Genomic DNA, 26568 nt, shown 5'->3' with positions numbered 1-26568 from the left:
CACTGTCTGTAGTCGACGGGTTGTGGCCTTGTTGGCCACTAAGTATAGCACGTTGGCATAATCGAGTCTGGAGGTTATTAAAGCGTTGATGACAGTTTTTTGGGTATTTTTGGGCAGCATCCAACAAATTTTTTTCAACCATTTTAAAATCGCAAAACAAGTAGCTGACGTCTTCGCAGCTTGTTGATTGAGATTAAGCGATTCATCAATGATGACCCCGAGGTTGCGGGCTGATTTGACTGGGATCGGGGGGGTACCCATTTCGTCTGGCCAGTGTTGGGGTCCCCAGAGCTCTTTATTCTTACCAAGTACAAGTAGCTCAGTCTTCTCGCCATTGAGTTTGAGAACATTTTTTCTCATCCACTCCGCGATGTTGGTTAAACTGAGTTTTAATGACGAGATGTTATTAGATTCAGTGGATGATAGAGAGAAGATAAGCTGAGAATCGTCAGCATAGGAGAACATAAGTAATCCAATCTCTTCTATCATTTTGGCCAGCGGGCTCATGTAAATATTAAAAAGTAGCGGGCTCAGTATGGAGCCCTGAGGTACTCCATGTTTAAGAGTCATAGTGTCTGAGCAGGCGGACTGGGAGAAGACTTGGAAGGTGCGCTGTTCTAGAAGGGATTTAATCCAATTACAGGCTGCGCCCCTGATACCTATGGAGTAAAGTGTTTGATCAAGTACAGTATGTGACACAGTATCAAATGCTGCACTGAGGTCGAGTAACAGCAAAGCTACCGTTTCTCCACTGTCTAACATTAGACGGATGTTCTCAGTGACGCCTAACAAGGTCGTCTCTATGGAAAAGCCTGTGCGAAATCCTGATTGGTGGAGGGGTAATAAATCATGAGTAGTAATAAAATCAGTAAGAACCCTGTGAACATGTTTTTCTAGTATTTTCGTGAAAGTAGGTAACAGAGAAATCGGTCGGAAGTTGGATGGTAAATTAGGATCTGCTCCTACTTTTTTCAACAACGGATGAATCATCGCGGGTTTCCACTCGTTCGGTACGGTTTCTTCCTGTAAGGATTTATTAAGAAGCTGAGTGATTGTTTCCAACGCTCCGTTATTGAGTTTTTTCAGGACCGAACATGGTAGTGGATCATTGGGTGAGCCTGATTTGATAGAATTTAATAATTTGCGAACCAGTTCAAGGTCCATAGATGCTGTAGTGCAGAGATCTCACAGTGTGTAACCCCCAGCCGCAGGTGCATCTTTCTTAGGTTGTTGTGGTACAAGGGAGGGGATACACATCTCCCCCTTCAAGCCAAGAATAGAAAGACAAGTCCATGCATGATGAAGAACTTGTAACCGCTTATGACTTTCATTTTACAGATTGTTATAAATTGGATTACTCCAGCCAAGCACACAAGGACTCCAACTCCCAAAGAAACACGGCATGTGCCCCTTGAAAACACTGGCAAACCTAGCTGCACAATGCAATTATGTAAATTGTATTTGCATTATTTGTTCCAAATGTCATTTTCCACAATAAATATACATTTTGTGTATACTATATTGACACGTTGATCTTGCTTTTCTTTTTTCAAAGCAATAATTGTGCTTTGACATTTTACAAAAAGTTGACTAATCATTCATTCATACATATATCTTTATTCAGATTGGATGAATCCAAAAAAAGCATCAAACATCTCACAGATCAGAGTTCCATTGCACATTTACAACATCATTCAATTAATATTGTAAATAATTAAGATATGTATGCAGACAATAGCAGTGCTTTCATCATTTAAAACCTTAGCACAACTACACAATAATTTCGCCCTCCTGCTTGAAAGTGAAATTTATTAACAAAATCGTTTTAAAATATCCATGATTACTTCATGTCAAAGCTCTTGCTTAAAAGCTGTTTTGTGCACATAAGCTGGTAGCTACATAAAACCTGTTCCTATCTCTTTCTAAGTGCTAAGCACATCCTTTGAAAATCAGGAACTGCCCAGCAAACTTCTTCGCTTTCCATACCTTGTAAATAGCATAAGCCTTCCAAAAGAATCCTAACGTTCAACTTCAGTAAAAGAGGTGGTACAAATCATTGCCTTGGTACCGCAAAGGGCAGGACAGAATCCAAGGGCATGTGTTCTGTGTGGATGATTGTTCACACACACAAGGAGGTAGATCAAGGGACCATCTATTGTGGATGGGAAAGGCTACCAACAAATGAATCGTGTAAAATCAAATTGGTTATGACTGGGGGTTATGTTTTGCTCTGCATCAAATCAAAATATAATCTGGCAAACATCATAACCAAATCAATTCTTTTTAGGGGTGTTCACCATTACATAGTTTTCCTCTGAAATATTGTGAAGTTTTTTCAAAATTTCTCAAATTTCATGCACTTCACAAAAGTTCAGAAGATTTCAAAGATCAGGAGTTACTTTATAGGTTTATATTGGCAGGAGTGCTCCACATTAAATGTGTTAAATTTGGGCTTTTAATGATGGACAACAGTGGCCATCGAAGCACAATTTATCAGTGACCCACTCTGTGCCACTGGACATGGGGCAGGCAGAAAAAGAAAAGAGGGGTAGTCATGCAAAGCAAGGTTTTAGTAGGCAACTAAGACCAAACAGCTGATGCTATCATCACAAGTTTCCTGCATAAGAATCTGAAGCATAACCTGATATCCAGCTATTAAGTGATGAGCCTAGAATCAGAGGACGGGGATCCGACCCTGGGACTCGAACCCTGGCACCCAGCTTCAAAGTCAGCAGTTGTGACTGTAAGACCATACCCATGATGATACAGTGATACAAATTCCCACATCCAATTGCTACCACACTTGCTTTTAATTAAGAGCATGTAATTCATTTCAGCCTGAAGCGCCAATGTTGAGAGAGGGTCTCAGACACCCTTTCCCTCAATTGGAAGCCACACATTGAATGTCCTGCAGCCTCCTAAAAGCCCACAAATAATGGGATCCAACATATCTGCCAAAGTTTTGGATTGCTTATGTGTGACGTTTTCTGAATTTCAGTGCAATTATGAGTGACATTTCAATGACTATGAGTGACACTTTATCGTGAGCAAAATCAAGCAATGAAGATGAGGGAAACATAGAAATTTCAGAAATTACAGTCATTTAAGAAACAAGATACTCTAAGATCATCTTAAAACTGCTGCAAAGCACCAAGATTGGAAGAGCTTGACATCAGGGTTTTAAGTGGGATGAAAAACAAGATTTTGCAATGCAATAGGTCTCGCTTTTGCTAGAGTTTAAATTATTTGGCATTGTAAAGGACAATGCCTTTTATTTATCTGTTTTGCTAATAAACGCACAAAATAAAAATAATTACAATGCCAATAGCTCAAAGTCTTGGCAATGTGAGACCTTTTCAAAGAAGCGGCCGCAATTGTCCGGGGCTCCTCGGAAAGGGAAAGCATGCATGGCGCGCTGAATGTTGCAGGAAAGCATGTTGTGACTGCAGTAGGAGAAACTCATTGAAAAAAATAGTGCTTACATCTCCCACAAATTACTTCACCTTTTCTTTAAACTAAGTTTCAGACTGATTTATAGTGTGAGTGGAGAACAATACGTCAATCACCGGGGAGAATGTTCCAACCAGGTTACAATTATTAAAATTGGGTGGCAGAGTGTTCTCTGGCATTGTTAATGTGTGAATGAACCACTCTGGAGAAGAAGGGCTAGTCCTCTAGTGGAAATTCTGCCAATGCCCATCACTGATGAGTCTCCTTTATCTGATGTGGGGAACTAAAAAGCACCCACAGAGTGGGGTACATAGTAGTGATCGCATAATTGCCCAACCTAACATCCTGACTTTGTTAAAGCGTTTAGGGACACTACTGACCCTTCCCTGAAAGTTTGAAAATGTTTGCCTATTTAAGGTTTTCACAGGATTAACTGGGCTACCATGTTGAAGGAATTACCTCTGAAACGACTAAACTGTCGGGGAAGTTGGAGGATTCTCCAACAGCACTACGTCCACCCCCAGGTAAACAGTAAATAGAACTAGTGCACCACTGCATACGAGAACTATGCTTGTTTGTGCGGATTCTCCTTGACTGCCCGCCACTAAATTAGGCCAGATGTCTTTTTCATTCATCTTTAATAGGCATCATTACGCCTAGCAACACACATAAAAACAATATTTGCAAGCATTTTTGGGAAAAAATACTTTGAATAATTCGCAGCTCTCCATGGGGTGGAATTCTATGAGCTTACTCCAAATGAAAACCTTTCCCCGAAGATTCGAAGAACAAGCTGGGAGAATTTCTTGACTGGTCGCAGTGACGGATAGAGGATTAACCCTTCCACGTAGACGTGTTCACGACAAGAGTGGTAAAAACTACAGAGGCATAGCACTGTTAAACACTTAAAATGTAAAGCTACTTGGTGAAAGCAGGCATCTCGCGTTCTCTGAAACACAAAAGGCAAGCCTAAACATCAAGAACGATATAGTATGGTAAAAGTCACTGCACTTGCATACATATGGAGTAGTTTCTGTAGTGAAAGAAAAAGACACACCCCGAGTTTCAGTGGTTCAGTCTACCATCTGCATAAACAAAACTGTTACTTTATGAAGCATGCACGTCTCTGAACATAAAAAAGGGCAACGTATAAGCGCAGCATGGTGACAGAAAATTTATGAAATAAATGGCACTGTTCCATTTCAGTATGCAAACATTAATGCTCCAACGTTCCCATTCCCGACCTCGAGGAACAAACTAAATATTCTAACTAAATGATCTCAAGAGACACTGCAAAAACCTTCATTTTGTCGCTTCTGTGAATTCTGAACAAGAAACGTGTTGTAGGACAGTGTCATTGTAGTTTCTTTCGTTCCAAGAATCTGTCTGCCCTTCCTTCTTTTTATGGCACTCTAAAAGTGTTGTGAAAACACATTTCAATACCTCAAATGTGTCACAGTTTCTGCTTGCAGGCCCGTTACTTTATGAAGCAGACGTGTCAGTAAACACAACAAGCATTTGCAATGCAATAGGTCTCGCATTTGTGAGAGTTTGAGCTATTGGCATTAAAAATGACAATACCTTTTATGTATGTGTTTTAAAAACGTGCAAGCGGTCATAAACACGCACTTTTCTAATTATAGTCGTTGCTTACGAGAACCAAGGCTGGCAGTAACTGCACCTCGTTTACTGCCAGACTTGCTTGTCGTAAGACAGGATTACAAGTACAAAGTGTTTATTTACGCACCACATTCATGTTTTCAAAACACATAAATAAAAGGTATTGTTATTTACAATGCCAATAGCTCAAACTCTCGCAAATGCGAGATCTATTGCATTGCAAATGCTTGTTTTTGTGGGGAGATGCAAACCTTAACCCCTTCGATGCTGGTGACGGAACCATTCCGTCATCAGTCACGGTTGAGCTGTGCTGATGACGGAATGGTTCCGTCACGACCGCACCCTGTTCTGGAATGTCCAGCACAGGGGAAGAATCTGCACCGCACGGAAGGTGTTAAAGCAGTGACTGCCAACAAAGAATCAAGGGCACCTGGTGCAGGTTGAGGGGTGAAATATTTCCGGTTCACTGCTATAAACCATTCTTGAGCATTAGTAATGGGTCAATGGAAAATGAAAAAGTTCAATGGCTCTGCGCTCCACATGTCAACTATAGACAACTGCACCCGCAGCCTACACATTTGTGTATGAATCTAGTAGAAGTATCACAATAATCTGTTGTGCAAATGGCCATATAGGCTGTCAGTTGCTCCAGTCTTTTGATCCTAAAGTAGATGAGACTCCTTCCCACTCCTAGTAAGTATCCAGTAGTACTGCCATCAAGAGCTCCAACAGGAATGACATTGATCATTCACCCCCCTGAAGCATAAAACCATCACCTTGTCATCTCACTGGAGTCCCTTTCAACATTCAGGATTATTCATAAAAGCTTCATTACCTCCTCGTAAGTCTTCCTCGCCACATGATTTACATAGTGAGCTTTAGCTCCGCCACAGAACCCTCCAAAGCAAAAAGAAACCACCTCCCACCCCCTCCCAACATGGCCGGCCAGTCCCACCTGACCTCTATAAGAGGCGGACCGGCCCCACCAACAGCCTGTTTTTTTTGTTCTGCGCATTCTACTCCAGAGCGCCGTAAGGTAAGACAAGGGACCTGCCCTAGCTGGTCCTGGGCTCTTGGGTTGGAGGTCCTGCCCTAGCGGACCCGTAACCTGGGAACCTGCCCCCTCTCCCTCCTCCGTCCCCCGTCCTACTGGACAGGTGAGGTGCTGCTCTTGCGTGCCTGGGCTCTTGGGGGGTACGAAGGGGGGGGCGGTCGAAGGGGGGGTTATGGTGCGCCCTTTTCTCCCCTGTGCGACCGTGTGGGGTGTCCCTCGCCCGTTTGTCGGGATCGGGGGTCCCGTCACTGCACTCAAATGGTGAAGCGCTCGCTTAGCATGCGAGAGGTAGCGGGATGGATGCCCGCATTCTCCATTGTAATATTTGCATACATTTTAATTCTCGGCGGGCCGGATGGCTCGGTCGGGGTGGGGAGACGCGGCGCCGGTCGCTCTTGCAGGCGCCCGCCATGTGCGTATCTCCCCGTGGGTTTTGCAAATCCCTCGGCGTTGCCGCGTCCAGGCCGGGCATAGGGTCGCGCTCGTAGCACACGCGCGGGGGTGCTCGAGCCTGGCATGGCTGCCGCAGAGCAGTGAAGACTGGGGAAATGGTTCTGCTTCCCAAAGCCAACATGCGAAGCTTTGAATATCAAAGTTACTCGGAGTTGGTGGCACAAATTACAACAGTCTCACTTGGCTGACGGCCGCGCCTCCGGGGGCCATGAAGCTTACCGGTGGCCGCCGGGCCAAGTAGTCGTCATCCTCCGGGTCGGCTCCGAGGAGGCTTCCGTATGTCGGTGGAGGTGGCGGTGCTCAGCGCTGGACGCTGCCGCCGGACGGAGGGATTTCAAGGCGGCGCGCATACCAATGCCGTGCCCTGATTGGCCGAGGCCGCGTCCCGCCTTCAGGGGGCGGGGCTTCATGGGGCTTCTCGCCAGGTGCAGCGCAGGAGTCTGAGGACCTGCAGCTGTGTCCTCGGGCGGTTTATTAGGCCCCCTGACCCGGGGGGTCAGTGAGTTATCCGCTTACTTGGTGGTTTTCTCTGGCAATGGAACAAGAGGATGTCACAGCCGGTCAGGGACCTGGCCCCTGTTCTGCTTTGCCAATTTCGGCTCATGCCTTGCAGCTGATGATCCAGTCAGCGGTCGCCGATGCCCTGGCGATGCGGGATGCACAGGGTCCTTCCTCGCCGAAGCGACCACGCAGGGACCCCTCCCCGGTCTCGGATGCGGAGGGGGAGGAGGAAGATCTTCATGGTCGCTACATTCAGGGACAGGACCTGCGTGAGGTCCTGGCGCACATAAAAGATAACTTGGCCTTCCCGCCACCTGCAACGGAGGAGGAATCCGAAGATTTCTTTGTCCAATATCAGCGCAAGGCGCCGGACTCCCTGCCACTACATGCCTCCGTCAAGAAAGTCATCGAGAGGGAGTGGCTGGACATTGATAAACAGACCTTTCCGCGTTTTCTGACGAAACGTTACGCGGTGGAGGAGTTCACCAAAGACTTCCCCCCGGCGGTGAAGGTGGACTCACTGGTTGTGGGTCTGTCGTCCCAGGGTTCCATCATTTCGGAGGACGCCTCTCCCTCTGACCCGGTGGACAGGCGCGTGGAGGCTGCCACGAAACGCTCTTATGCGGCCGCTAATTTCTCCATCCGGGCCTCGGCATATTTATCATGCATGGTACAGTCTCTGTTGAGAGACTTCCAGTCCTTGGGGGAGCTCCTGGATCAAGGGGCCGATGTGGTGCCCACGCTAGCCCTGATGGAACAACAGACTCGTCTACTAGCGGACATTTCGTTTGACACCCTGGGGGCGGCGGCTGCCGCGGGGGGTGCGGCGATTCAGGCCCGGCGACAGATCTGGCTACGGCATTGGAAATCGGAAGCGGCCCAAAAGGCGCTGCTCATGAAAATACCATTTACAGGGGCTAAGCTGTTCGGTCCACCTCTGGAGGAGATGTTTAAAAAGTCGGCGGAGGACCGCAAGTTGCTGGCTCCCATCAGATCTTCTGGGCCCCGCTTCCCGGGTCGCGGCCGGGTGTTCCACTCAGCTCCCAGGGGTAGGGGCAGCGCGCCCTTTCGTGGAAGGGGTCGCGGCCGGGGCGCACCCTACTTCGGAAAATCCCGGCCTCAACCGGCGGCTGCCACTTCCTCTGCCCCCCATAAGTCCTGACTTTCGGCCGTCCCCCTCCGGGGGGCTCCCGGTGGGGGGCCGTCTCCGCCACTTCATCCAGGCGTGGGAGTCGTCGGTCACGGATCTTTGGGCGCTTCGGATTGTAAGGGAAGGTTTATCCATCACCTTCTCCTCCCCTCCTCCGGACTTGTTCCGCGCTACTCCCCTTCCTTCCTCCCTGGTCAAGAGGCAGGCGTTGCTGGCCGGTGTTCGGGACTTACTGGACAAACAGGCCATCCGCCGGGTCCCTCCGTCACAGCGGGGCCTAGGCGTCTACTCTATCCTGTTTCTGGTAAGGAAGGTGTCTGGGGATTTCCGCCCTGTGTTGGATCTAAAGGGGTTGAATGCGTATATTCCGCATACTAAGTTTAAAATGATCTCTCTGCAGGAGATTCTCCCTCTTCTGATGCAAGGCGAGGTGGTGGCTTCGCTGGATCTACTGGACGCCTACCTCCATGTCCCGGTTCATCTGTCTTCCCAGCCCTTCCTCCGGTTCTGCGTGGCAGGCTCCCACTATCAGTTCCAGGTACTTCCGTTTGGATTATCATCTGCCCCACGGGTGTTTACTAAGATCCTGGCCCCCCTGGTGGGTATTCTGCACCGGGAGGGGATCAGGATGTTTCCGTACCTGGACGATTGGCTAATTTCTGCCTCTTCTTTTTCCAAGGGGGTGCTGCACGTCAGGAGAGTCTGCGAGGTCCTGTCCACCCACGGCTTCCTGGTCAACGAGCGGAAGTCTCACCTGGTGCCCGCTCAGGACTTGCATTTCATTGGGGGTCACCTGGACATGGTGCTGGGGAAGGTATTTTTGCCTCTAGGGCGCCGGGACACGTTGTGGCGAGATCTGGGGTCCCTGCTGGCTCAGGAGTCGGCCCCGGTCCGCCTTTGGTTACGGGTTCAGGGCCTCATGTCGGCGACCATCAATGTGCTCCCCTGGGCTCGCCTCCACCTCTATCCTTTGGTCAACCATCTTCTGTCCTTCTGGGACCCCCGCTCGGAGGATTACGAGATTCTGGTCCCGGTCTCCCCTCAGCTCCGGACGGAGTTGGGGTGGTGGTTGGTGGAAGCTCACCTCGCGGAGGGACTTCCCTTCTCGGTAGCCCCATCCAGGGTGCTCACGACCGATGCCAGTCTCCTCGGCTGGGGGGCAACCTTGGACATGGAGTCGATTCAGGGTCGTTGGACTCCACTTCAGTCGCACTGCTCCTCGAACTATCGGGAGTTGAAGGCGGTCCTTCTGGCCTGCCAACATTTTGCGCCGTCACTGCTGGGTCACCATGTCTTGGTGCGGACGGACAACCAGGTGGTGAGATGCTATGTCAACCATCAGGGAGGGTGCAGGGTACGCTCCCTCTGGTTGCTGACTCAGGAGTTGTGCTCATGGGCGGAGTCTTCGGTCCTGTCTCTTCGGGCGGTCTATCTCCCGGGGTCCGACAATGTGGAGGCGGATCGACTAAGTCGGATCTTCCCCGCGCTTCCGTGTCTCTCCCTGTCCCCGAGGGTGTTTCGGCGACTGGTGTCTCGCTTCGGTCTTCCTCTGGTGGATCTGTTTGCGGACAGGGACTCGGCCCTTCTACCCAAATTTTGCTCTCTCCTCCCGGGTCCGGGGGTGTGGCGAGTGGATGCCCTGTCGTTCGCTTGGCCTTCCGGGCTGCTGTACGCATTCCCCCCGTTCCCCCTGATCCCCCGGGTCCTCTGCAAGATTCGCCTGGACAAGGCCAGGGTACTCCTGGTGGTGCCCGGCTGGGTCCGCCGCCCCTGGTACCCTCTCCTTTGCGATCTGGCAGTTCAGGCCTACTGGCCGATCCCGGATCTGCCCTTCCCGTTGAAGGGTCCCCCGCTCCCGGAGTCGGTTTTGCGCCGGCTCCATCTGCAGGCCTGGCTCTTGAGCGGGTGATGCTGCTGGCTCGGGGGTGTTCTTCCGGAGTGGTGGATTTGCTGCAGGGATCTTGCAGGTCTTCCACCTTGTCGTCCTATGCCCGGCACTGGGCTTCTTTCACACGCTGGTGCGGGCTGCGGGGTTCGGACCCCGCCTCCATTGTTCCCTTGCGGGTCTTAGATTTCCTGGCTGATGGGTTTTCCTTGGGCTTGGCCCCTTCTTCCCTGAGGGCCCAGTGGGCGGCCTTGCGGGCCTTCCGCAGTCCGGATTTCGACGGGCTGGATCCCCTGGTGGCTCGCTTGCTCCGGAGTTGTTTTCTCCGTCGCCCGCGGTCACTCTGCCTGTCCCCTCCGTGGGATCTGCCTCTCGTGCTGCAGGCACTTCAGGGTCCTCCCTTTGAACCCCTGGCCTCGGTAGCTTGGCGGTTTCTCACCTTCAAGGTGATTTTTCTGGTTGCCGTGGTGTCGGCTGGGCGGATGGGCGAGCTGGGGTCGTTCCTCCGCTCCCCGCCCTTCTTACGAGTGTTGCCTGACCGGTTGCTACTCCGGCATGACCCGCGGTTCCTACCCAAGGTTCCTTCCCTGGTGAACCGGGCTCGGGAGGTGTCCTTGCCTTCTTTCCCCCCCGACGTGGATCCAGCCTTAGCTTTGCTGGATGTCCGGCGGGCTGTGTTGGTGTACCTTGAACGCACGTCCCCCATGGCCCGGTGTGATAGCCTGTTCGTTACTTTCGGTCCAGTCCGATCAGGCCACAAGCCCTCTCTCTCCACCTTGAGTCGCTGGCTTAAACAGGCTATCATCCTTTCCTATGCTGCGCTGGGTTCGGGGGTTCCGGTAGGGGTCCAGGGGCGGTCCACGAGGAGTGTCGCTGTGTCCTGGGCCTCCTTCAAGGGTGTCTCCACGGAGGAGATTTGTCGGGCGGCGACGTGGTCATCCCCCCACATGTTCATGGAACACTATCGCGTGGTCTTGGGTGGCCCGGCCCATGGGGACTTCGCGGGGGCCGTTCTCAGTGCGGGAGCGGTAGCTCCTTGAGTGTGTTGTCTATTATGTCTAGTCTCAGGTTTGCTGCAAATTCCTGTTGGCTTTACTTTATGCTGAATAAAACCTTATGTTGGTTTACCTGCATCACCGTGTGGTGTGGTTCTTCTAGTGGTCAATGAAGCCTGGTTGGCTTGGGTATTTGCTCACTATGTAAATCATGTGGCGAGGAAGACTTACGAGGAGGTAATGCCCCGGTTACTTACCGGTAATCTTCATTACTCCGAGTATAGTCTTCCTCGCCACATGAGTTCCCTCCCCCCCTCCCTGTCTGGCTATCGGCTTCATTGTTTGCTTGGTAGATCAGGCTGTTGGTGGGGCCGGTCCGCCTCTTATAGAGGTCAGGTGGGACTGGCCGGCCATGTTGGGAGGGGGTGGGAGGTGGTTTCTTTTTGCTTTGGAGGGTTCTGTGGCGGAGCTAAAGCTCACTATGTAAATCATGTGGCGAGGAAGACTATACTCGGAGTAATGAAGATTACCCGTAAGTAACCGGGGCATTAATACTATAACCTGGCACTTTATTACAACTTGAAGTTAACAAAGACCTTCTTCCACAAAACACATCAGGCTGTTTCATGGAACTGTATCCCGATTTGATTGGCAAATTAAAACAAAATTCTTCTAGAAAAAAAGCCTAAGTTTACACTTTTTGCTTAACCCACCACAAACAAGTTGGCAAAGCCAATAATAGGTCTACGTTGGCCTCCAGAATGTTGGTGCTGTCAATGCTCATTTTGAGATGGTTTTTGCAAACTGTATTGCAGGGTAAACTGCTTGGCACCTCAATCAAACAAATCATAGCCCCCCCCGCACAAGGAGCTATTTTGTAAGTGTGCTGCTTGTGAAAGGGAAAAATATCATCACTCACAATGAAGGTGGCTCATCCATCATCCCATGATGTGGTGGGAAAAACAAAAATGTGAATGACAATAATAGACCAATGAATGAAAACGATTGTCTGCAATATATATAACTTTAGTAACATTGTAATGTCTTTGACACCAGTCCTACCAAAAAGTATTTCATTTAAGTGACCTGATACAGTTGTGCACATTTATAATGCACCATTTGACTGTTGTAGTGGAGCAGGCACGACTCACAGTCTCTGTGTTTAAAACTCCAACTCTGATTGCAGACAGAGATAAGGAAGGATTCCACTGCGCAGGTGGGAAAACCACTGTCTCCTATGTTTGAAGAAGTAATACCGATAGTGCACTACGACTGCTTTCCAATGGAGCAACCCTTCATAAGACAATAAACCAGTTCCGGGCTTTAGTTTTCTAGAGGACTTCGTTTTACATTTAATGTTAGGTTGATAAAGGGCCTTCAAGTCCCAGCATGCAAAGCCAGGCGTGGATTGATCAGTCACTGTTGTAAATAGCGAAGTCCTTGAGCAAGGTACATTTAATAAGCTGGTTTTAATTAGGCTTAGTTCCAGATTAAGTTCCAAGTATTTGAGTATAAGATAAGAATAACCCCACCAGGAGTGGCCTCCCTGCCACTCAGCCTGCCTGCCATCAACTGCCTCTCCACACACCAGCCAGGCACCCAAGATTCTAAGATGACATCAGGCACTCCAATACCCACACCAGCTGAGCAGCAGGGAAGTCACACAAGCTAAGTATAACAGTCACATGCACAGCTAAGCGTACTAAAGAGGAGCACTTTTGATGGCAAACTAGTTGCCAAAGCTTACTTTACTTTCCGATGTCCACAATGGGTGAATTAAAAGACTCGGGTTACGCCTCTAATCTTTTCACAAACATCAACCTGTGCATGCACAGGACATGGTTGATGTGCATCGCTAAGAAGCTATATGAACGACAAGAGCTGTTCACTAAATAAATGCAGACCTCAGGTTTCTTATTCATCCAAACTTTTTTCCCAGCCCAGCTTCTGTATTATTTGATATTTAGATAACAACAAGGGCACCCTTATGAGTCAGCAAAGGACCTCTGGGAACATATTTACGAAAACAACAGTGGTCCCATGCATTATTAAAATTCAAACAGTGATCAATATAGACACAATGGATACTATATTGGTTTTGTACATGTCCAGCCGGACAGAGGTCTCAATCTTTTTACTTATTCACAAAAAATACACAAGAATTTCCTTCAACAATTCTTCGTAGTGGGGCACAAGCCTGTACCCTACCACATACAAATTGGAATGGTGAAGAGTGTCACAAACAGAAAACACAAGGCTTTTAGGCAAAAGAACTTCAGATTCCTGTAGATGAAAATGCAACAGAAATTCCAGTAACACCATTACACAAATATAACACATGGTGTACATTATAGGTATATGGTGTACATAAAGGTCGACAGCGTTTCGATCCCACTATCTAATCATGGGGATCATCATCAGGACATTGATAATGCCTAAACAATATATACCTTTGAAGCCTAGAAGGTAATAACCAGAAAAAAGAAAAGGAAAAGAGAAAACACAGTGTTCCTAGGTTGGCACGAGAGAGATACATTTCGTATACCAGTGCTGTGGGTGCACATTGGTGGTGATTTAGGGTGCTCCATACGGGTGACTAGTATTGTGAAAAATTAAACTAACCTGCATGCAAGGTACCAACATGTAAGATTACCGCGGCGAGCGATAGAGTGCAGGAGAACTTACTTAAAATCTGAATTGTGATTGGTGAAAATATAACAGGTAGTGAGATGGACGTAGAGCGGCGCGAGGAATTGAGTACGTTTCTAATTTCCACCTAAATAATTATGGTGAAAAGTTGGTTAAAATCGAAGACAAAATAATCGTGTGATTAACTGAGTGGCGCGAAAAGTATGTGTCACCCATGAAGAAGGGGGAGAGAGGTGCATATTAAAAAAAAACCCTGAGGATTCCATAGCAAGCACGGTTTGCGAGTGGAGTTAGTACTCGTCGGCATCAGACATGATCGATGTAAATGCTTACCAATAGAAACCACCCTAAAGATGTCGGGTAGGACAATAACGGATAATCAGAGAGTGGAATTGACTCGGCATCCTATAAATAAAATACATAAGGGTCTGACTATTTCCGTAGTGATAGAGCAACCATATCCTGACATGCAGAAGTGCTTTCTTACCTAGAATCGGACAATCTGATGAAACCGCGTCTGCAGTGTGCTCGATCGTGTTTATGGGAAGATAGTCCTAAAAAGGAATCAGGTAAATGGAGTATGTAAAAAGCGCAATCCTCTTGGCATCATGTCTAGCAGTAAGAAAAGCTGTCTCGGGGTAACCCTTACCAGATCAGTAGGACGGTGTGTCTATTTTCGTGATGCTATGGCACACTAAAGCGGAAGTAATATATAGGAAACTAACTATTGGATGGTGCTGGTTCCCTGGGGTCATAGAAATAAACAACGGACATGGTGGGGGCCATCTTAGGAGTCGGGGTAATCATGCTCGGTGCTCGGATAGAGGTGCCGTTATTTCAGGGTCGAGAAAATAAACAACAGACACAGGACGCGCCTTTCTTAGAAGTGTAAAGCGAACAGACTCAGTGCTCAAGGAAGGCATAGACATAGAAGACAGACAATTAAAAACCTTCTAAAAAATCTCAAATATTGGTGTTTCCAAATCAAGGGTACATGAGTTGAGAATGTGGCAGTTTTTTTTAATGCTCTTTCGGATTTTGATGGACACAGAAGAAAAAGTCTTAACACAAACAAGTTTGTCTGAGGTTTTTTTTGGGGCGAGGTTCTATTGAATCAACAAGGGGCCTGGACTAACCTGATATGAATTCAGGAAAATGTGGTTTTCAGAGATTCATGCCAACTACCTTATCATGTATTATGATAGTACAGCACATAACTCAATTCCTTTTATCTTCTTTTCACTTCCCTTATTTCAAATTTGTATTGCTCCTTTCTTCCTTTAATTGTATTTCTAATTATGAATCTATCTTTATGATGTACTCCGCTGTCACCGAAATGTGATTCTGAAGGCAATAATGCCAGAAATCCTTTGCTATTTCCACCAGTGATCGTGACCTTGTGTCACCCAGACGATTGATATACCGTACTGCTGAGACATTGTCCATTCGAAGTATACAGCAACTCGCTTCGTGTGGTGACAGAGTCCGAATTTCGAAAGAACCCGCTAAGAGTTCCAGACAGTTTATGTGGAGTTTCAACTCCTCCTGGTACCAACGGCCCCCGGTCTCAACTGACCCACACTGGGCTCCCCAGTCCCATCTGCTGGCATCCGACTCGATTACTATTTCTGGGGCTGACGCAAAAATGGCCTTGCCATTCCACGCATCCATGTGTTCTAACCACCATGATATCTCCGTCCTCGCCTCCTGCGTAAAGAAAATCTGTTCCGTATAACTGAGGCCTTTGTAGAGATGTAAGATCTTCAACCTCTGGAGTGCCCTGTAATGGAGGAGACCCGGGTAAAATAGCCTGGCTGGACAAGGCTAAAAGACCCACCAATATGGCTAAAGTCCTCAATGATATAGTCTGCGCAGACAAAGCTTTCCTCAACTCCTTTTTGATGGCTATTCGTTTCTTGAGAGGCAACAACAGCTGAGCCACGACTGAATCCACCTGGAACCCCAGAAACTCCATCGACTGAGATGGCATCATGACAGACTTGTCTGCATTGATGACGAAACCTAACTCCTAAAAGATTTGAGTCGTCAGAGCCAGATGACGAACAACTGTAGCAAACACTTTGCGCCATTATCAAGATATCGTCTAAGTAGATGATAAGCCTGACCCCGCTCTCTCAGAAATTGCACCACCGGTCGGAGGAGCTTGGTGAAACACCAAGGGGCGGACGAAAGTCCGAATGGCAGCGCGGCGTACTCGTCCCAAACGCCTCCCCACTGAAACTGCAGAAACCGCCTCTGGGGTGGAAATATGTGAACCACCAGATAGGCGTCTTTTAGATCGAGACGCACCATCCAATTCTAGTAGTAAATCCCGGAGTAAGTGCATGCCCTCCATTTTGCAGTGGCGATACACGACCCAAAAATTGAATTCTTTGAGATTCAACACCAGACGATAAACCTGATCTTTTTTGGGGACGAGAAACACCGTACTGGAAAACCTGTTGGCCTGTGACGTAGTCCGCACAATAGCATCAGGGATGCAACTTCGTCGTCTATGAAAGACTTCTCGATATGGGTAAAATGAAGTGGGTGTGGAACCTGAGCATGCCTGCTATCTGAAAGCCCTTAATTTCTGTAAAATCCAAGGGTCGCTTGTCAGGGTTCTCCACCTGTGGGTAAAACCAGCAATATAACCCCCGACTTTGACTACTCCCTCCTGAAGAAAATTTACCTGAATAAGAGGTGTCTCTGTCATTGTTTTGACCTCTGTATCCTCCTTTCTGCCCTCTGCCTCTACCCCACGATTTCTGGTCGGGTAAAAGTTGGAGCGATGGGAGCCCCCACATCCACACTGCTCTGAACCTCTTGAGGCCTGATTGAAGCTACGGCTGGGCGCTCGACCCCTGTTGCGACCGGCCCTGGTAAAAAGGCCAGCATTAAAGACCTTTTTGATTTTGCTTTGGGCCTTGTCGAGAGCCGAAAAAGTGGAAACTATTTCCCTAGATCTTTTAAGAACTTATCGTCAAAGAGCAAGCCATTTGCCATGATCCCAGCCTCCGTCGTGGCCATATCTGCAAAGCTGTGGGTCAATCCGCATGAGGAGAGAACAGCGCTGTTCCGTAAACACAGCGCAGCAAGCATTCCTCAAAGAGCAGAGAGCCCTCTGCGCCCAATCCAAGACCTCAGTCGTATCCAGGGCGTGTTGGACTCTTTGGCCTGAACCGCCGCATCCAAAATCTTCGTGAAAGGTCCGCACACGTCAAGGAGCTTGTCCTGATAGCCCCTCCACGCCCTGTCCAATCCATTTTTGGGATCTTTAGAAAACTTTTTAAGGAAGGTGGCCATATTGGGGTCCAGTTCAGAGGTCTCTGTCACCTTGCCCAAAAGGGCCGGCCTGGGACTTTCCAATCTCAGAACAGAGCGCATGTTGCGCTCAAAGCCCTGTCTGATATTGCCCTGTACGTATGGCGCCACCTACACACTTGGCACCCACTCTGTGGATCTAGGATGTACAATATTATTAGGGTTGAAAAGCAAGTTCCTGCTGGGAGGAAGGGAAGTCTCGGGTTGCGACCTGCGCTTTTTCTTAGATACCTTCTTAAGCGCCTCCGACTGGTCGGAATCAGAAGTGTCAGGGAGGGAGGATGAGGTGTCATCGTCATTTTGTTGGAATTGCGAAGAAGAACCAGAAGACTGACGAGAACTCCCATAGCCCCCATGGTCATTAAGGACATTCGCTGCCATCTTGGCAAGCACCTCAGAAGACTGGTGATGAGAGGATCCGCCATGGTGCGACTTGAATATGCGTTTGCTATATCTTTGCAATGGTTTTGTAAAGGGCTTCAAGGCATTAATCAATGCTTTATTAACAGAACCCTGGACGTGGGAATCAAGGGCGGCCACAAGCTGTTCCTCCAGTTGATGCTCATCCTCATCATACTGCACATCTTTAGCATATTCCACCAACTGGTCAGCCTCCTTGGCGTAGTACGCCATCTTTATAACTCAGGAGGTTGGAAGAACTTCAGGGGGGGAGCCCAGGGGTGACACTGAAGGCTTAAACGTGGCGGGAGCCACCCCTATTTCCCCCTCAGGCAGTGCCCGAATACGCTTTTGCTCCCCGTCGGGCGTTCAAAGGACTGAGGGCTGAGGCAGAGGCAGTCCGTGCAGCACGAAACCCGATCGGCACTGAAAAAGCTGATACGGGCGTTCGCGCATGCGCGGACCGCAGGGCAACAGAAAGCGGACTGCCCCCTCAAGCTCGCAGCGCATGTTTGTCCTGCTCCCGCTCCATACAGGAATGTTGCCCCCAAAGCCCCAAATGCCCAAACAAGTCACCAACGCCCAGATCGGGCAGAAACAAACGCGCAACGCGCAAATAAAACTCCAAGCGCACAAGCGCTCAATCATGAAAGCGACATGCCATACATAAGGATCATAGGAGGGAATGAACAACCATTTAAATAATCATCGCGCGCTGAGCGCGTTGAAACTGCAATCAATCATAAGCAAGCGCCGCCAGACGCGCCCTGCAAAAGATCCGAAAGTCTCATCATACACCAAAAAGAATAGCAATAAAGTAAATCCGCTTAACTCACTGCTGCAGGAAGAGGAAGTTATATGTGCTTCATGGACTATATACTGTGTATGGAATCATGGTGATTGGTGCATGCCAAAGAGGGGGTTGTACTTCCGGGGGGGTATGCTGTTTAAACTTGTTTTCATTGGCTGCTGTATGTTTGCAGTAAAAGTCAAAAAAGAAATTCCCTTTGGGCAAATGAACACAGAACAGCTAGTTCTTACGGACCAAACACATAAAAATACAACAATATATAACACATGAACACATAGGAAGCAATGTAAACAGAATTAAAACCAAGTGGAAACACTCAAGTAAAATTAATCTAAACAATTTATTAGTATACACTATATTTGTTAAAAAATGGGAAACATACAAAAACGGAAAACATATACAGTCAATTAATGAAACATTCCAGTAAACAAAGGAGGTACAGGTTGAGGACTAAATTCATACAATAATACTGAATTGTCCTCTCTTTCTTGACCATGTATTACTCCTTTATGCATCGACGCGTTTCGGTGGTGAGTACAGAGTTAAACCACCTTCATCAGGACAGTAGAGATAGTTGTTTCCCAAAAATTCTAAAAATTTAAAACAGAACCAGTCTTAGTTACAATCAATTATTTATGGCAACACACTAAGGTTCTTATTAAAAAATATAGTGTAAACAAATATTGCTACCCTAACAGATAATCCTACAACAATGCCTCCATGAACAAAAAATGAACAAGCATTACAAAAGACATCAAGACATAACATGACATAATGATTAAAAGTCAACACAATGTGTTAATGGCATTTCATCATTCCATATTTCATAAATACTCACTTTGCGGCATTTATACTTTATATTATAGAGTGTACCTAAAAAATCACAATACACTGTCAGTTCTCAATTCCAGTTTTTCTCCCAACTAAGATATAGACAAGGGAGGTGGAAGACATGATCTTGTTGATATATCACCTACCTCGATAAAAATCAATAGGTTAGAGTAAGGGGTATTCAGCCTCCTTTCACACTGGGAAGATATACGTCCTGCGAAATATCCTCCTATTTACAACGTTTAAAAAGGTCCTATATGGGGAAACGAACAGGGATTAGCAAAAGCTTATTAGGACTAGGCAGTCATAACCATCTAATTCTATAGAGGTGATAAGGTCAGACAAACCTAGTCGGCCCAATGACTCCACCTGACAATACTATGGAGCAAGTATCTTCAGTTGATTGAGATAATATGTACCCGTGACTATTAGGCACCACAAACATCAACAATGCATACAGATAAAGTAGTTGTCCATAGATATAACGATTGGCACCGGGTGGAGGAATATACCAATAATAGATCTCTGATGCACTTAGGACGCACCAATCTAAGATATATATATATATTGAATGCTATGCGCAAAAAGAGATGTTGAAAGCAAAATATATGTAGGACTAATTACAATGCGAGTAGAGTGTACATAAAACACACACATATATTTTGCTTTCAACATCTCTTTTTGCGCATAGCATTCAATATATATATATATATCTTAGATTGGTGCGTCCTAAGTGCATCAGAGATCTATTATTGGTATATTCCTCCACCCGGTGCCAATCGTTATATCTATGGACAACTACTTTATCTGTATGCATTGTTGATGTTTGTGGTGCCTAATAGTCACGGGTACATATTATCTCAATCAACTGAAGATACTTGCTCCATAGTATTGTCAGGTGGAGTCATTGGGCCGACTAGGTTTGTCTGACCTTATCACCTCTATAAAATTAGATGGTTATGACTGCCTAGTCCTAATAAGCTTTTGCTAATCCCTGTTCGTTTCCCCATATAGGACCTTTTTAAACGTTGTAAATAGGAGGATATTTCGCAGGACGTATATCTTCCCAGTGTGAAAGGAGGCTGAATACCCCTTACTCTAACCTATTGATTTTTATCGAGGTAGGTGATATATCAACAAGATCATGTCTTCCACCTCCCTTGTCTATATCTTAGTTGGGAGAAAAACTGGAATTGAGAACTGTTAGTGTATTGTGATATTTTAGGTACACTCTATAATATAAAGTATAAATGCCGCAAAGTGAGTATTTATGAAATATTGAATGATGAAATGCCATTAACACATTGTGTTGACTTTTAATCATTATGTCATGTTATGTCTTGATGTCTTTTGTAATGCTTGTTCATTTTTTGTTCATGGAGGCATTGTTGTAGGATTATCTGTTAGGGTAGCAATATTTGTTTACACTATATTTTTTAATAAGAACCTTAGTGTGTTGCCATAAATAATTGATTGTAACTAAGACTGGTTCTGTTTTAAATTTTTAGAATTTTTGGGAAACAACTATCTCTACTGTCCTGATGAAGGTGGTTTAACTCTGTACTCACCACCGAAACGCGTCGATGCATAAAGGAGTAATACATGGTCAAGAAAGAGAGGACAATTCAGTATTATTGTATGAATTTAGTCCTCAACCTGTACCTCCTTTGTTTACTGGAATGTTTCATTAATTGACTGTATATGTTTTCCGTTTTTGTATGTTTCCCATTTTTTAACAAATATAGTGTATACTAATAAATTGTTTAGATTAATTTTACTTGAGTGTTTCCACTTGGTTTTAATTCTGTTTACATTGCTTCCTATGTGTTCATGTGTTATATATTGTTGTATTTTTATGTGTTTGGTCCGTAAGAACTAGCTGTTCTGTGTTCATTTGCCCAAAGGGAATTTCTTTTTTGACTTTTAGTCGTTCACGGAACCCCTTCCCTTTGGATTTGGGGTCCCTCTCTCTTTTATTAGAGAGTATGTTTGCAGTAAAGCAAAGAAAAGCATAATCAGAGCCTCCGTGGACTGACATTCTATTCTATTCTAAGTTTGGTGAAGCGCAACAGCTACCCCAGCAATGGGGCGTCTCGGCGCTGAGAGACAAACATACACCTTCCTGGACAGGCTAAGAGGTGGCCTATGGGGCAGGGAATAGAAGGGTCTTAATTGCCTTACGAAAGACAGAGAGAGAGTCTATGGAGCGTATGCTGAGGGGAAGATCGTTCCAAAGTTTGGGACCGAGAACGCCGAAGGAACGGCCTCCAGTACGGCAACGCTTTGTTCTGGGTACTTTCAGGAGATGTTGGTTGGAGGAGCGTAGTTCACGGCCAGGGACATAGGGGCAGGCTGAATTAACGATGAAGTACAGCCATAGAGACTCTCCTAGTAACACCCATTACTAAATTCCCAGGTCCATGTCTTCAGTCATACAGCAGCAGAAGGATTAGCACGAAGAGGGCGCAAAGCGGCAGAACTGAAGCAGCTGGCTCTTCAGCCCCCAGCCCAGCCCCAACAGGAGTTCAGGCGACGATCGAGCCGGGGGTCCGGGGGACTCCCACAGACCAGCGTCTTCACTTACCCGCTGCCAGACAGACAGAGTTAGATTCAAAAGGAATTCCTCTAATCAGCGATATCACGAGGGCGGGTTTAGGATGCAGGTGACCCGGCTCGTCTTCCAATCATGAAGGAAAGTCAATGTAATTGTTTCATTATCTCGTATGCTTTCAAGGCTGGTTGACCAATCCACTGCTTCAGCCCTCCTGATAGCGCTGATTGGAGAAATTTCTTTTCAATCTAACTCTGTCTGTTTAATGGGTTGATAGCGTGTCCCCGGGGCCTGCTCTTCAATGCTAGATGTGTGCTTGGGGCCAAAGAACGAGTCTGCCACCGGCTACCTACATGTATATTTACATTGAAATTGACAATCAAATTTCAAGAACAATGTGTATAGATATTCCAGAATAAAATGGAGAATTACAAATATCTAAACATATTGCGACAGGTCATATTGCTTGTTTAATTTAAAAGTTCACATCATATGAGCATACGTAAATGTCTATTTGGATTACCCAGCTGTCTTGCGCTAGCATACCACTATATTATATAAAATGTGGTTTATTCATAACAACAATGCTAACAAGTGCAAATTCAGTGAACGTGATAGATGAACAGTGAATCGTGGTATATTTATTTCATCAAAGTGTAGCTTTCTATTCACACAATTATTTTAAACAAAGGCTCGACCGCAGGAATAACTACTTTGCCGCTGCATTGTATATATGCAATAATCTAGTTGGTGTTCAGCAATTACACAGGTAAGTAGCAGTTTTGTAGTGTAGTTCCTATATTCTCAATAGGCTCTGTGCATTGGAATAATATATACTGTAGGTTAGACGTAGGACTCGGGTCAACTAGGTCTCTACCGAATATATTAAACTTAATTGTGAGTGCCAGCTAGCTCAGAGGTCACTAGAAACGTTCTCGAATTCACCAGAAGGGATTAGTTTCTGACAACTGCAGAAACATTTGTAACAACAAGAGAGTAAGGGAGAAAAAGAAGACGCTCCTACTCCCCTGGGGTAATCATGCATTAAACAACAAAGGAGCGTCACAATTGTAGAGACTACAAGACAAAAGGTTAATTTGTCAGCAAGTGGACTGGTACACAGTCTATGACATTTGTTAATGAAACCTTGATAGGTTTTTAAGAAGGCTCTCACTCACCACTAGTTGGTGACATTCTTCATCATAGGGCCCCACAAGGAGTGGGCGAATGCCACCCTGGTGTGCTGCGACGCCAGACTTACTGCGGAGCTGGTTTGTTCGTGAAAGTGAGGGGAGAAATTAAAATGTCACAATTAGGTCAAAAAAATTATTTTAGTTTGCCAATTGGACAAAGTAAAAACTGTGAAGGATAAAGGACCAAAATTACAAGTCCAAGGTTACCCTTAAGTGTGGTGATCACGTCAACATGTTTCAGTCTATATGATGTGATTTATCAGGCATTCGTCAGGACCAATGTGTGAGTAATTACATGACAACTTTGTTTCCCAAGAATATGAAATCAATCTCTAGAGTCACCTAAACAATAGATAACTATTTTACTCAGTCAATCGTGCATGCTTCGTTTCACCAGAGGTGCTAACAAAATAGAGAGGCGTTTTCAATAAAAAGTATTTATTGAACAGTCTTCTTTCTCAAGCATAAGAAATGTACTGCTACAATATTAATACTGGTTATAAAGTACAAGGCATATAATACGAACAGTATTATAAAGTAGTGCTGTAAGTGCATGATATGGTTTCTAAGTCATAAATTGCCTAAAATATATAAAATATATACAGCAATAAAAGAATGACTAAAAGTACTCAACTGGTGCTTCTAAAATACGCCTACCCTAGTGTACCTGACCTAAGCCTAGCACAATGGAAGAAGTAAGTGAGGAGTAGTTTAAGTCTAGTAGTTTCGGCCAAGAATCTTATCAAGAATTCTCTAAGGGTCTAATCAGCTCCGTACCTTGGTTTAGAATGAAGGAGGTCTTGTATCTCTCTCTCAGGACTCGATTTCCCAGCAACCCGCAAGGGTAGCCGGGAAACACTGGAGCTCGATTTCTCGGCAGGAGAAAAGACAGAGTCTCTCAGTGCGTCAGCTGGAGGATCGGCTTCCTTCGGCACTTGCTGCTGCAGGGCTTCAGGCAAGTAGGTAGTCGATCTGCTCCAAACCACCGTGCGTTTGTCTGGGCAAATGTAGGCATATTTATACCTTGAAGGTGCCGAGCTTGACATATGATTGGACCTAATAAGGTCATTCAAAGGTTCAATTCCTTGAAAACTCCAGGAGCTCTTGGATAAATTAATATGCAAGCAGGTGAAGTCCCTAGCTGCTGAAGGCGGGTTTTTCCAAGAAATCGTTGTTGATTCTCGGAACTTAGTGAAAGTAGCAATGCCGTATTTGGGCTGCAAGGCTCAGTCTAAATATGGTAATGATTTCTATGCCTATATAAGGATCGGATAAAGTATACCTATATATGGGCATGAATCGTGAAAATTACACTAGGGTCCTAGATTTGTGTACAACAGTTTCATGTGTAGGTTCACATAGGCCAGGGCAGGCAAACAGCATAAACAAGCACCCGTGCGTGCACACGCCTCGAGCTAAAAGTAATTTTTTTAAAAAAAGGCACGTCTGGCGAGTGGCAAGTGATGCGCTGGAATGCCAAATGGCGCAACACAACCCTCACCGACCCCCATTCCGGTCCCCACACTCAAACACTACCCTGCACGACCCCTCAGCACAACACTAAATCCTAAAACACTACCCCCAGCACGACCCTCCCTGACCCACAGTCTGGTCCCCACACTCAAACATTTCCCTGCACGACCCCTCAGCATTACCCTAAACCCTAAAACACTACCCCCTGCACGACTCTCCCCTGACCCCCAGTCTCCCCTACACTTAAACACTACCATGCACGACCCCCCAGCACTACCTTAAACCCTAAAACCCTACACTACACAAACACCGCAACACTACCCTGAACCCTAAAACACTAACCCAGCACGACCCTCCCCAGACCTACAGTCCAGTCCTCACACTCAAACATTACCCTGCACGACCCCGGGCAGTACCCTAAAATCTAATACACTACCGTACACTACACAAACACCACAACACTACCCTAAACCCCAAAACACTCCCCCCCAGCACGACCATCCCCGACCCCAGTCCAGTCCCAACACTCAAACATTACCCTGCACGACCCCGGCACTACCCTAAAACCTAAAACACTACCCTACACTACACAAACACCACAACACTACCCTAAAACACCACCCCAGCACGACTCTCCCGGACCCCCAACCCGGTCTCCACACTCAAACACTACCCTGCAAAACCCCCAGCACTACTCCATACCCTAAAACACTACACAACACAAACACTACAACACTACCCTAAACCTCAAACCACTACCCCCAGCACGACCCTCCCCCGACCCCCAGTCCGGTCCCCACACTCAAACACTACCCTGCACAACCCCCCAGCATTACCCTAAACCCTAAAACACTAAGCTGCACAAACACCACAACACTACCCTAAACCCTAAAACACTACCCCCAGCACGACCATCCCGGACCTCCAGTCCGGTCCCCACACTCAAACACTACCCTGCACGACCCCCCAGCACTACCCTAAACCCTAAAACACTACCCTACACTACACAAACACCACAACACTACCCTAAACCCTAAAACACTACCCCCAGCACGACCCTTCCCGACCCCCTGTCCGGTCCCCACACTGAAACACTCCCCTGCACAACCCCCCAGCACTACACTAAACCCTAAAACACTAAACTGCACAAAAACCACAACACTACCCTAAACCCTAGGACACTACCCCTAGCACGACCCTCCCTGACCCCCAGTCCGGTCCCCACACACAAACAGTACCCTGCACGACCCCCCAGCACTACCCTAAACCCTAAAACACTCCCTACACTACAAAAACAACACTACCCTAAACCCTAAAACACTACCCCCAGCACGACCCTTCCCAACCCCCAGTCCAGTCCCCACACACAAACAGTACCCTGCATGACCCCCTAAAACACTACACTACACAAACACCACAACACTACCTTAAACCCTAAAACACTACTCCCAGTACGACCCTCCCCTGACCCCCAGTCCGGTCCCCACATTAAAACAATGCCCTGCACGACCCCCCCAACACTACCCTAAACCCTAAAACACCACCCTACAATACACAAACACCACAACACTACCCTAAACCCTAAAATACTACCCCCAGCACGAACCTCCCCGATCCCCAGCCTGGTCACTACACTCAAACTCAACCCTGCACTTGGGGGACTGTCGTAATTTGACGGTGATTGGGTTAGCGTTAAGCTTTGCTACACGGATTTCCCCTTAACTTGACTATGGTGTTCGGACGCCATTTTGAGCACACTGCCAGCCATTTCATATGAATGCGTCGCCTCGTGGCCAGCATACCCTTTGTCCTTTCTCTGTACCACTGACCACTCGAATTTGCCCAGCAACAGGCTATTTTTAGTATTGGTCAAGCACGCACATGCGCAGTTAAACCCTTTGTACTAGTGGACAGTCATCACTTAGGAATGTTCTTCAAACTGACCAGTGGTGTTGTAACCCCTCCCATGAGTTGGCTGTGTTCCAAAAATGACCATATATGTACCTAAACTTTGTAAATGTGTTCCGCCTACACTTTATATTTCTGTAAAACTGTATAAAAGAGGGCTCGCACCGATGTTCGGTGCGATACTTCTTGCATTGACGAAGAGTACTGTAGGAATGTACCACCACCCCATGGGGTCTTAATAAACTTGTCTTTTGCATTTTCCAGTTTCCGTGCCAATATCTGTTTTATGGTGTAGCGGGTTTTGCGGAATATGTAGGCCTG

At 46.7% G+C, this 26568-nt stretch overlaps 1 protein-coding gene across 1 annotated transcript in view; it reads right to left on the bottom strand.

Moving 5' to 3' along the window:
- Positions 1-26568, bottom strand: part of LOC147668102 (killer cell lectin-like receptor subfamily B member 1A) — a 216027-nt gene that overhangs the window by 3596 nt on the left and 185863 nt on the right. The window lies entirely within an intron of this gene.

Source organism: Lissotriton vulgaris, unplaced genomic scaffold (assembly GCF_964263255.1).
Source record: "Lissotriton vulgaris unplaced genomic scaffold, aLisVul1.2 SCAFFOLD_504, whole genome shotgun sequence".
Classification (NCBI taxonomy): Eukaryota; Metazoa; Chordata; class Amphibia; order Caudata; family Salamandridae; genus Lissotriton; species Lissotriton vulgaris.
This window is presented reverse-complemented; position numbering and strand designations above follow the sequence as displayed.